Source organism: Orcinus orca, chromosome 20 (assembly GCF_937001465.1).
Source record: "Orcinus orca chromosome 20, mOrcOrc1.1, whole genome shotgun sequence".
Taxonomy (NCBI): Eukaryota; Metazoa; Chordata; class Mammalia; order Artiodactyla; family Delphinidae; genus Orcinus; species Orcinus orca.
In genome coordinates, this window is record NC_064578.1 from 38,684,119 (window position 1) to 38,696,813 (window position 12,695).

Sequence of the window (12,695 nt, forward strand, 5' to 3'; positions counted from 1 at the left end):
TCATCTGCGGCCCCCACAGCTCCCAGCACAGGCCCAGTGCCCCTGGCCATTCCACAGATGCTTCTCTTCTAGGGGGAGGTAGCCTTGTGACTTCCCCTAGCTCCCGGGGGCCATTGGCAAGATGCTGGGTTCACAAGGACAACCCTTGCGGCCACAACTGCCCCCATCGGCTTGGCCTAACCTGCTTGTCTGGCCTGCATTGGCGCGTGCACTCAGGCCTTCTAGCCAGACACTGGGGTGTCTTCTGGCCCTTCCCTTGCCTGTCCCCCACCCTTTTGCCCTTCCAGGCCACCCAGGTCCGAACTGAGGGAGTCTGTGGTGCACTGAAGCACCGAAGGAGCTTCCTTAGGGCCTTGGAGGGAGCAGTTCACATAAATCCATGGAGCTGGACGTGGACCAGGCAGGGCGCCCCCGTCCCCAACACAGACACCTCCAGCCCCTCTCGACCTGCCTCCTCCTTTTCCCCTCCTGGACTCCCCATCTCAAAGCCTCAGACTGGCTTTGGATGAGTCTAGAAGGGAGGAACAGACAATGAGGACGCAGGAAGGAGAGGAGAGTGAAGCCCACGGGAGGCTCTTGGGGCTCTTCCCCGCCCCCTTCACAGGCCCCCAGGGCAGGCGTGTCCCCGACACGCGAGTCAGGGTCAGTGCCGCACGAGAAGCAGTGGCCAGATCCCATCTCCTGCTGGCTGCTCTCCACACCACAGAGCCCAGCTCTGACCAGAATGTTCCAACACTAAAGACAGAAAGGCAGGCAGGCAGGCGGGGGTGGGGGGGACAGAGGGAGGGCAGGCTGAGCCAGACGTTTCTGGGCAAAAACAAGAGGAAATTTCAGTCCTTGGAACGTCAGCTTAGGGATCCTGCCAGAAATTCTGACCCCAAAGAACAGGCTTTCCAGAGACCGGTTCCTGCCCACCGTGCCTCCCAAGCAGGGAGGGGTGGGAGTGGGGGCCTGAGGCCAGCCATCCTTGCCACCCATTCTTTCTCAGTACAGAGGGTCCTCTGGCTGCCCACAGCAATGCCCAGGGCTGAGGAAATCAGGGTCCCAGGATTCTGGCGCGCGCGCACACACACACACACAAACTTTAAGTAGTTTGTAAATTACCAACATTCTAAAATGCCAAAATGCCTTCCTCTGTATCTCAACCAAGGCTCCTGGGGTCCCCACCGCCCCCCCTCAGGAAGTGGAAGAACCCGTAAGGCTTGGTCTAAGACCAGCCACTAACTGACAATTTCTTTCCCCAACACCTGAGCTGGAGTAGAAGTCAGAGTTGAAGCAAAGGCAATCAGTGAGAGGGAGGGGGCCTGGGGGGCCACAGCGGAGGCAGGGCTCACGGGCGCCCAGCACTGAGTGGGGCTGGTGTGCAGATCATCACCCCAGGACAGGGCCAGGATCCCCGTGCTCTTTCTGTTCTGCACTCATGCTGTGTCCTCACCTGGAAACAGCAGTTTGCTTACTGCTCCCTACCCCCTGCTGCTGGAGCGAGTTCACGGGGTGGTGGGCACCCGTGGCTCACCTGAGCGCATGTTCCTCCCTCGGGGGGTCGCACTCTGGTATTCCCTGGTGTGAAATAATACAAAAAATATATATTCGTCTCTGCCCCCAGTTCCTGGCACAGAGCTCCTAAAACCTTTGTAATTTCCCAAGTGATAAGAGCACAGGGGCATTTCTGACACAGAGCTCCTAAATCCCCTGGAACTTCCTGGGTGACAGCAGTGTCTCTTTTTCTAATGAAGCAACACTTAGTGGGCAGTAGAAAGACTGAGCCTCGATTAGAAGCTCGGAACTTGTAGTCGCCCCCATCTCCACCATCCACGCAGACGGGGAGAGATTGAGTTAATGATCAATCATGATGGAAGCTCCGTAAAAATCCCACAAGCGTAGCGTTGGGAGAGCTTCTAGGCTGCTCAGCTCGTGGAGGCGCTGGGAGGGTGGTGCACCCGGAGTGGGCACCCAAGCTCCACACCCCTTCCCACTCATCTCTTCATCTGGCTGTTCATCTGCATTCCTTATTATATCCTTTATAACAAACAAGTGAACAAGTATTTCCCTGAGTTCTGTGAGCTGTTCTAGCAAATGATCAAACCCAAGGAGGGGGGGTCACAGGAACCCTGATTTATAGCCAGTTTGTCAGAAGTACAGGTGACAACCTAGGACTTGGGATTGGCATCTGAACCGGGGGCAGTCTTATGGGACTAAGCCCTCAACACCAGTTAGTGCCAGAATGGAATTGAATTATAGGACATCCAGTCGGTGTCACAGAGAATTGCTTGGTGCAGGGAGGGGCGGGAGGGGTGAACCCCCGCACTTCTGGTGTCAGAAGTGCTGCGAGTGTGGTACTAACATGAGAGAAAATGAGATCACGGAGTGTTTTTCCCACGCCCCTGGGGAAGCCCTCTTCCTTACCTTTAGCCACATGTTTTGCTGCAGCTGACTCACCTACACCCTGGCTCTAGAAATGGGCACAGGACATGAGTCTGGACAACCAGTGCAACCATGGGACTAAGTGAGGAGCCCTACTGAGAGCTGCGAGGGTCCTCCACCTGCGCAGAGAGAGGAGTGGTCCTGAGTCATGTGACGGGGGTCTCAGACCAGCTCTCAGGGCAAAGGACCAAGGAGTCTAGGGAAAGGGAGCAGGTGAGGGTCTTGGGGCCCAGATTCACACCCAGAATGAGGCTGTTGCCAAGACACTGTGCAGATTTCAATTCAGTTAGGGAGAAATCCACCCAATGATGAACAGCTCCAAGATATGTAAACAGAACATTCACAGTGATTGTTTCCTTTATTCAAGTCAAAAACAATGCGACATCTCACTCAGGCAGTCTGTCTCACAAGCTGATTATCACATGAGTGGAGGAACAAACATAATTCAGATGAAAATCTGATTGGGGGAAACAAAGCCTGCCCAGCCCTCCTCAAGTTAGGAGAGCAATGATGCGGAGAGACCAAGTTCTTCAAGGATATACTTTGTGAAAGAACCCGTGTCCTCCAGGATTAGGTCCTAGGTAATTCGGCACATCGACCTCCTCTCCAAAGGTCAAGTAGTGAGCAGGTAGGAAAATCAACAGGTCTTCAGAGCATTACAAGGATGAAATTAGCACAGGGTCGGATATAAGACAGAGCAGTCATCTGTCTGGGTTACCACTCTGGGACTTTTGTTTTCTTTCTTCCTTCCTTCCTTTCTTTCTCTTCCTTCCTTCCTTCCTTCCTTCCTTCCTCCCTTCCTCGTTCCCTTCCTTCCTTCCTTCCTTTTTCTTTCTTTCTCTCCTTCTTTCTCTTTCTTCCTTCCTTCCTCCCTTCCTCATTCCCTTCCTTCCTCCCTTCCTTCCTCTTTCTTTCTTTCCTTCCTTCTTTTTCTTCCTTCCTTCCTTCCTTTCTTTCTTCCTTCCTTCCTTTCTTTCTTTTCCTTTCCTTTCCTTCTCTCCTTATTTCTTTCTCTATTTCTTTCTTTTTTTCTTCCTTCCTTCCTTCTTTCTTTCTTTCTTTCTTTCTTCCTTCCTTCCTTCCTTCCTTCCTTCCTTCCTTTCTTTCTTTCTATCAAGGTCTAACCTTCATTCAGAAAAGTGCACAAACTTCAAGCGTGAAGCTCAGTGAGACTTTGCACACTCTCACACACACCTATAAGCACCACCCAGATCAAGATATAGAGCATCTCCAGCACCCAGAAGGCTCCCTCAGTCCCTCCCAAGCAGTACCTGTCTCCAAAGGTAACAGATGTTCTGCTTTCTGTCACCACAGATTTTTTCCTATTTTTTAAAACTTCATATTGATGAAATGAAATTCATACTTTATGGCAAGACAAGAAAAATTTTAATGTAAAATTTTTCTCTGCCCATTTGGACCTCCTCCCTTTAGTGTGTGCTGTGCATCTGCATTAACCAGACCTCCTTAGGAGATAACATTCCTCCTTAATCTCATCAAGGGTCACAACTATTTAGGCGATAACCTTCTTTCTTAATCTTGCAAGGGGCCATGATGACCCATGACCCACTACTCGCTTTGTACTCAGAGATCTGGATTGTGTAAACTGTCAACAATATGTCATTTAATACACAGCCCTTTGTCTCAAAAACTTATGTAACTGTGCTTTGATCTCTAACAAGTGGAACAGTTCTTGGAGCTTTCTGAGAGGCTTTTCCTGGGTTATAATCCTCAGTCTGGTTCGAATGAAATTTTCTATTTCTTTCTTAGATCGACTGATTAACTTTTCTTCGACAACATCAATAGAATCACACTGTATGTATCTTTTTGTTCAGGTTTCTTTGCTCAACGTTGTGTCTGTGAGATTCCTCTCTGTCATTGTGGGTGATGTGGTTGTTGTTTTTCATCATAGTAGAGTATTCTACTCTGGGAACCCTCCACAATTGTTTATTCATTCTGTTGCCAGGCATTTGGGTTGTTTGCAGTTGGGGTTATCAACGAATGAGGGTTCACGACCAATCTTATAGATGTCTGTTGGTGGACGTAAGCCCTCATTTCTCTTAGGCACATAACTAGGAGTGAAGTTGCTGGGCCATAGGAGAGATGTATACATGGCTTTAGCAGATGCTACCCAGCAGTTCTCGGCAGGAGGCAAACCAATTGGCACCCCACCGGCAGTAGATGAGGGTTCCAGTCATTCCACATTCTCACCAGCAGTTGGTGTTGTCTGTCTTTCCACTGCTGTCATTCTGGAAGTTTACTGAGGCACGTAGGCCTCAGACACTGCGCTGATGTTGGAGCCAGCCTCACCAGGCACATGGGAGGCTGCCTTTTCTCTCGCACTTGGGTGGAGTGGATGTGTGAGATGGAGATGGTGTGGGAATTAGGCCTGGCCTGCGAGAAGCAGTCAGCCTGCGTATGGGATGCAAAATGAAATGGGAGAAAACCTGCCTGCTAGCTTTTAAATTTTTGTTTATTCATTCAACAAGTATTGATTGAGTACCTACAAGCACTGGGAATATAGCTGTGACCAAATCAGACAAAAATCCCTCCCTTCCTGGAGCTCACACTATAGTGAAGAGAGACAGGCAAATACAATTTTTTAAGGTATGTTATACTCTATCTCTGGTGTCTTCTCCAGCACTAGGGTGATTTCCAACCAAGAGGGGCCACCCTATTTGGAAATGCTCATGCCTGTCCCTGTCAGTTCAGCTCTGCTGATGTGCTTTTACTTTTGTTTTCTGAAAAGATTATCTCAACACTCTTCTTGATATAGATGGTCTGTATATCATCTGGGAAAAAAAGTCTATAATGGAGTAAATGTGTAGGCATTGAGTGCTGTAGACGATAACAATGCAGGGTAGGGGACAGTGAGGGCTGGGCAGCCACAGTTTCAGATCCAGTGGCCAGGCAGGGCTTCACTGAAAAGGTGGATTTAAGTTAAGACCTGAAGGAAACGAGGCAGATATTCGGGAGAGGGAAGAAACAAGTGCAAATGCCTTGGGGTGGGAAGGTCGCTGCCCTGCTCCAGGAGCATGGAGGAGGCCAGTGTGGCTGGGGCAGAGCCAGTGGCTGGAGATGAAGAGATGAAGGAGATGAGGGGTAATGGGGAGGGAGGTGAAGTAGGGGCCTGGAGGCACTGTAAGGGCTCTGGTTTTTCTCTGGAGTCAGACAATGGGAGTCATGGGAAGGCTTTCAGCTGAGAGGTGGCACAAGCTGACTCATCTTTTAGCAGGATCACAGGCTGCCATGAGCTTGACTAAGAGGGCCAGGAGGGCAGCTGGGAGATCACCGAGGAGGGAGAGATGATGGTGGCATGGACCAGGGCCCAAGTGGATGTGCTGAGAAGAGATTAAATTACGGATATACTTGAAGGAAGAACCAACAGAATTTGCTAATGGGATGGATATAGAATGTAGAGAAAGAAAGACGTCAAAGCAACTGGAGGCGTAAAGCCCCTTGTTTCTGAGATCCAGAAATCTGAAGGAGGAGCTGCTTTGCTGTTGTTGCTTGTTTGTTGTGGGTTTTTTGAGGAGTGGGGAGTATGGTATCAGGAACTCAGTTTTGGAATGTAAAGTTGGGAAGATTGAGCAAGCAGTTGTATTTAAGGGACTGGAGTTCAGGAAGAAAGTCTGAGCTGACAAACACACTTGGGAATCTTCAGTGAGTGAGCAGGCTGTGCACAGGATGAGAGCCCCAGGGGGGTGCTGTAGATAGAAGAGAGAAGGGGGGCTTCCCTGGTGGCGCAGGGGCTTCCCTGGTGGCGCAGTGGTTGACAGTCCGCCTGCCGATGCAGGGGACACGGATTCGTGCCCCGGTCCAGGAGGATCTCGCATGCCGCTGAGCGGCTGGGCCCGTGAGCCATGGCCGCTGAGCCTGCTTGTCCGGAGCCTTGCTCTGCAACGGGAGAGGCCACAACAGTGAGAGGCCCACGTACTGAAAAAAATTAAAAAAATAAAAAAGTAAAATAAAAAAGAGAAGGGGTGAGCCCAGACGTGGCAGCAATGTAAGTGTCCATCGATGGATGAATGGATAAAGCTGTGGTGTACATATACAATGAAATACTACTCAGCCACGAGAAACAGTGAAATCTTGCCATTTGCAACAACATAGATGGACCATGAGGATAATATAAGTGAAAAAATTTGGAAGGTGAAAGAAAAAAATCATATGGTATGATCTCACTCGTATATGGAATCTAAAAACAAAACCCAAAAAACCCCACAAGACCCCCAAAACAAATGAACAAACAAAAAAACAAAACAAACTCATAGACACAGAGAACAGACTGGTGATTACCAGAGGGGAAGGGAGTTGGGAGGATGGGCAAAATGGGTGAAGGGGGTCAAATGTAAGGTGATGGATGGTAACTAGACTTTGTAATGAACACAGATGTTGAATTATAATGTTGTATACCTGAAACTTATACAATGTTATGTACCAATTTTACCTCAATAAAAAGAGAGAGGGAGGGAGAGAGAGAGGAGGGGTCAAGCAACGAACCTTGGACATTTCAGTGTTTACAAGTCAGGACTGGAGGTGGAAGCAGCAAAGATCAAGAAAGAGCAGCCGGGGAGGCCAGAGGAAACCAGGAGAGCACAGGGTCGGGGATGCCAAGTGGAGAGGCGTGGTCAACTGGGCCAAATGCTGCCCACGGGTCGGGTAACATGAGGACTGAGAATGACCACTGGGTTTAGTAACGTGGAGGACAGTGACCTTGACAGGAGATCATTTAGTGGGGTAGTAGGAGCAGATGCCTGCCAGACGGGGAAGAGACAAACTGGTGACAGTGAGTGTGGAAAACTCCTGTGAGGAATTCCACTGCAAAGAGAAAGAGAGAAATGGGGTGGTGGCTAGAGGGGGCAGCAGTGCCAAAGAGAGTTTTTTTAAACAGCTTTATTGAGATATAATTCACATTGCATAAAATCCACCCTCCCTCTTTAAAGTATACAGTTCAGTAGTTTTTAGTATATTCACCAGATTGTGCAACCGTCTCTGTTATCTAGCGTCAGAACATTCTTGTCACCCCGAAGAGAAGCCCCATGTCCATGAGCAGCCATTCCTCCTGTCCCCAAGCCCCTGCAGTCACTGATCTACTTTCCGTCTCTAGGATTTGCCTATTCTGGACATTTCATATAAATGGAATCATAGAATGTGTGGTATTTTGTGACTGGCTCTTTCACTTAGCATATTTTCAAAGTTCATCCATGTGGTAGCATATATCAGTATACAAATAATATAATTCTTCTTTATTCCAGAATAATATTCCATTGTATGTTATATACAATGTATATGCCACATTTTGTTCATCCATTCACCAAGTGATGAACATTTGGGTTGTTAACACTTTATGGCTATTGTAAAAAATGCTGCTAATAAACATTCGTATACAAGTTCTTGTGTGGCCATATGTTTTCAATTCTCTTGGGTGTATACCTAGGAGTGGAATTGCTGGATCATATGATAATTCTGTTTAATATTTTGAGGAACTGTCGAACTGTTTTCCAAAGTGACTGCACCATTTCACATTCCCAACAGCAACATATAAATGTGCCAGTTTCTTCCCAATCTCATCAACATTTGTTACTGTCTTTTTTATTTTTGCCATCTGAATAGGGGAGAAGTGGTATCTCATTGGGGTTTTGATGACTAATGATGTTGAGCATCTTCTCACATGCTTATTGGCCATGAATATATTCTTTGGAGAAATATCTGTTCAAATCCTTTACCCATTTTTAAATTAGGTTATTTGTCTTTTTATTGTTGAGTTGTGAGAGTTCTTTATATATTCTAGATAGTAGTCCCTTATCAGATACATGATTTGCAATTATTTTCTCCCATTCTGTGGCTTGTTTTTTCACTTTCTTGATGGTGTCCTTTGAAGCACGAAAGTTTTTAATCTTAATGAAGTCCTATTTATCTATTTTTTCTTTTGTCACTTATGATTTTGTGTCTTATCTAAGAATCCATTGCCTAATCCAAGGTCATAAAGAGTTATTCCTATGTTTTCATCTTAGAGTTTTATAGTTTTAGCTCCTACATTTAGGTGTATGATCCATTTTGAGTTAAAAAGTTTTATATCTTATAAGGTAGGGGGTCATCCAACTTCATTTTTTTTACGTGTTGTTCCAGAACCATTTGTTGAAAGGACAATTCTTCCCCACTGAATTTTCCTGGTACCCTTGCTGAAATTTTTGTTTTTTTAATATGGGAGAAATCATGCACATGTGCACGCTGATGGGACAGGTCTGTGCAGCGGGGGACGTGGCGATGAGGGGGAAGGAGGAAAATGACTGGAGCAGTGTCCTCAGGAGGGAGGGGGTGGGATCTGGTGTCCAGTGGAGGGGCTGGCCTGAGTCAAGAGCAAGGGCGGTTCATAATACCAGGAGGAAAGATGGGCACAGATATAGGGAGTGAACATTCTCTTCCAGTTAATTCCTTTTCTCAGGGAACGAAGGTCATGACCTGAGGGAAGACAGAGGAGGAAGGGTTGGGAGCTGAGGAGAGGAGAGGCAGTGGGAGAGGAAGTGAACTAGGAAAACACAGCGGTGCTGAGTGAGACCAGTCATCGTGGACAGGTGTTTTCTTTAGCCACACTCAGCTTGGCAGGTGCAGGCAGAAAGGGGGTAGAGATTAAGGGGTGCCATCCTCCAAGGCCTCTGAGGGCCACCTGTGCCTGGGACAGAAGGACAAGGCTGGTTCTTAGTGCTGAGGATGTTCATCCAGGAGGGTCTTCACCCACGCACCAGGTCAAGTTGTCATCTTAAGGCAGGGAGAAAATGCTGTTGCCCCTAAATCAGGTTAGAGAACAGGGATCTGGGAGGTCCCCAGTAAGCCTCCCCCTCCCAGCTTCCCACCTGCCGCAGTCTGCTCAGGCTGCCATAACAAAGCGCTGCAGACTGGCAGCCTAACCATGGACATGTATCGCTCGCAGTTGTGGAGGCTGGAAGTCCAAGATCAGGGTGCTGGCATGGCTGGGTTCTGGTGAGGGCTCTTGGCTTGCAAACGGCCTTCTCCTCCCTGTCTTCACATGGCAGAGAGAGAGACAGAGAGAGAGGGAACTCTCTGGTGTTTCTTCTCGCAAGGGCACTAATCCCATTGTGGGGATGGGGGTCCCCACACCATGGCCTCACCTAACTCTAATTACCTTCCAAAGGCTCCATCTCCAAATGCTGTCACATTGGGGGCTAGGGCTTCTGCATATGAATTTGGGGGAGAAACAATTCAGTCCATAGCACCATCCAACCTGATCTTGACCTCTAACAAGGACCACAAACAAGCCCAGATGCTGAACTTCAGAACAGAGAAGTGACAGAAAGAGGTCCCTGGTCCTTAGAGGGACATGTCTATATCACTGGCAACCTTAGGGGAAAAGAAAAATCTTTCATCTTTATGTTTTCTGTTATGTATCTTACAGAGTGGTGATGCCTGACGTGGTAGCCACTGGCCACACATGGCTTAACACGTGGCTAGTCAGATTTGAGATGTGCTGTAATTGTGACATATACACTGAGTTTCGAAGAGATAATATAAAAATTTGGAAAATATCTCAATACTCTTTTCTATTGATTACGTGTTGAAATGATAATATATGTTGGCTATATTGGGTTAAAGTATACTATTAAATTTATTTTTTACTTTTAAAAAATGAGGTTACTAGAAAATCTAAAATTGTGTTTGTGGCTTGTATTATATTTCTGTTGGACAGACCTTAGAGAGAAGACCCTGTATCCAGCTCCCAGCATGGCTGGCCCTCCTGCCTTGGTCAGGCGGCACATGTAACGCCCCTAAGAGTTGTGCTTTGGAACCCTGCGCTGCAGTGGGACCTCGCCTCTGTAGGGGCAGGCTTGTGAGGACGCTGCTCGTGACGTGGCCTTGAACAGTTCCTGGGAGGAGCAGCTCCAGGGAGCTGGGGACCAGGCTGGTTCTTGCCTGGTTTGCGGATAGGTAAGTAATTCACATTTTAAAACACTAGAATCCCCTCAGGCACAAGATGCCCACACTCTGAGATTCTCATCCACCTGTGCCGCTTCCCCTGAGCCACACCCTTGGGGCATTGGAAGCCCTTGGGGTCACCAGCACTAGTTACAGCTTGTCTTTTTCTTTATTCCCCCCAAGCACATAAGTATGAAGTTGCTGTAAGGCAAATCATGCGCATGGAGCAATTCCACTGACTTTCATCCACCCACCCCCATTTACTACTTATTAAAATTGGCTGTTAGTATTCCATTGCATTGCCCACATACACAGTTTAACTATTTCCCTGTTGTTCAACATCAGAATTGTTTCCCTTTTTTTCCTGCCGTCATAAACAGCAGTGCTATGAATATCTTTATCTTTTTTCTGTTTGAATTATTTTATTGTAATATTTTCCCTGAAGTGAAATTGGTTGGCTGGAAAGTATATACAATTTTATGGTTCCTGTGACTTTTTTCCTTTAAATTACTCTCCCAAAAGACTGTATCACTATGTATTTTCTCCAGTGGAGTGTCTGTATGTGTATACATTGGTTTCCCACAGCCCTGCCAGCTTTGCGTTTGATCATGTGTATTCATTAATACTAATTAATTGATGTATAACAGATAACTCCTAGATATTATCCTTTCATTTGTTCAACTGCAAATGAGAATGAGTAAAGTCCTCCCCTTAAAACCCACAAAAATTAAATAGCCTCCAGCTCAATAATTTAGAAAAACATTTTTTAACTTCCTCTATTTGCCAGCATTTGGGGTACCTTAGCAGCCCCGAGGCTGCGATGCAGCCGGCCAGGCCCAAGCTTTGCCTCCTGACCCGCTGTCATCATAATGGTCCAAGATGCCACCTCCAGCGAATAAAGCCATTTATCTCCTCCCAACAAACTGAAAATATATCAGACAGTCCTTCTTCCCTGTGTGGTTTAGATGAATCCTGGCATTGCTTAACTGCCATATGTTGATTGTTCAGGACTGAGAGACATTCTGGTTTATATACAAAAAGGTTGCAGCAGACATGGCTGATGTTCTGTTCATAGCTTATTAAAACCTCAGGAAAGGGCTTCCCTGGTGGCGCAGTGGTTGGGAGTCCGCCTGCCAATGCAGGGGACACGGGTTCATGCCCTGGTCCGGGAATATCCCACATGCCGCGGAGCGGCTGGGCCCGTGAGCCATGGCCGCTGAGCCTGTGCGTCCAGAGCCTGTGCTCCACGACGGGAGAGGCCACAACAGTGAGAGGCCCGCGTACTGCAAAAAAAAAAAGAAAAAAGTCTCAGGAAGGCCCCAGCCCCCTCCCAAGGGGAACTCACAAAACATCATCCTTGTGGAGCCACATCCTGGCCTGGCTGGAGACTCAGAGAAGGCTCGACAGGCCCGGCCCAGAGGGAAGAAGAGAAAGGATGCACCCGCTTCCCCACTAGGTGGCACCTCTCAATAAGTAACGGGGAGAGGACCCTTCCTCCACACCCTGAGCCCCAGTCCTCCCGCATTGCAACACACCCCGGTGTCTGCTTCCAAAAACCAGAAAAATAGAAAAGTTCGTTCTAGCTAAAAATACACCATCTGCCTGGAAAAATCTCACTCGGCACTGTCGCGTCAACACCGAAGCAGGTTAATAACCGGCCCAGAGCAGAAGGTTTCTTTGTATAATTACTGGGTCCCCCACCAAGGCTTCCTCCTCAGCTGCCTCCTTAGGCTCCCGCTGCTGGCATTCCCCTGCTGCTTCCTGGCCACAAGCCGCCACCGCCCCGCCAGCCCTCTGCTCAGGCCAGGGCCCCCTCACTCTCTGCTAGGCCTGGGCCATGGGGGCCCAGGGGCTCTCAGCACCGCCTGGGTAGGTGGCCGCCAGGTGGTCACCCTGGCCTTGTCAACCCCACTCATAATCCAAAGATAAATGACTCGAACCAAGATGTCAGTAATCACCCATTAAATTAATAGAGCTTTAAGACACTCCCATTCTATTTCTTGGTGAGGATGTGATGAGATGTGCACCCCCAAAACCTGTTGCTGGGAGAGCAAATGATTGATACTGCCCCTCTGGAAAGAATTTTGACCGAACAGAACGACAGCCTTAAAAAATATTACATACTTTTTAATCCAGCAATTTCACGTTGAGGAATCTATCTTACAGACTATCATAATCGAAAATATGAACATATTCTGTGTGCATAACATATGCACACAAAAATGTTCACAAAAATGCAGCACTATAATAGTAAAAACCTAGAAAGGACACTACAGCAGGTATGTATATATGGTTTAGTGCAGTGGAATATTATAAAGCCATTACACATGTTTACAAGA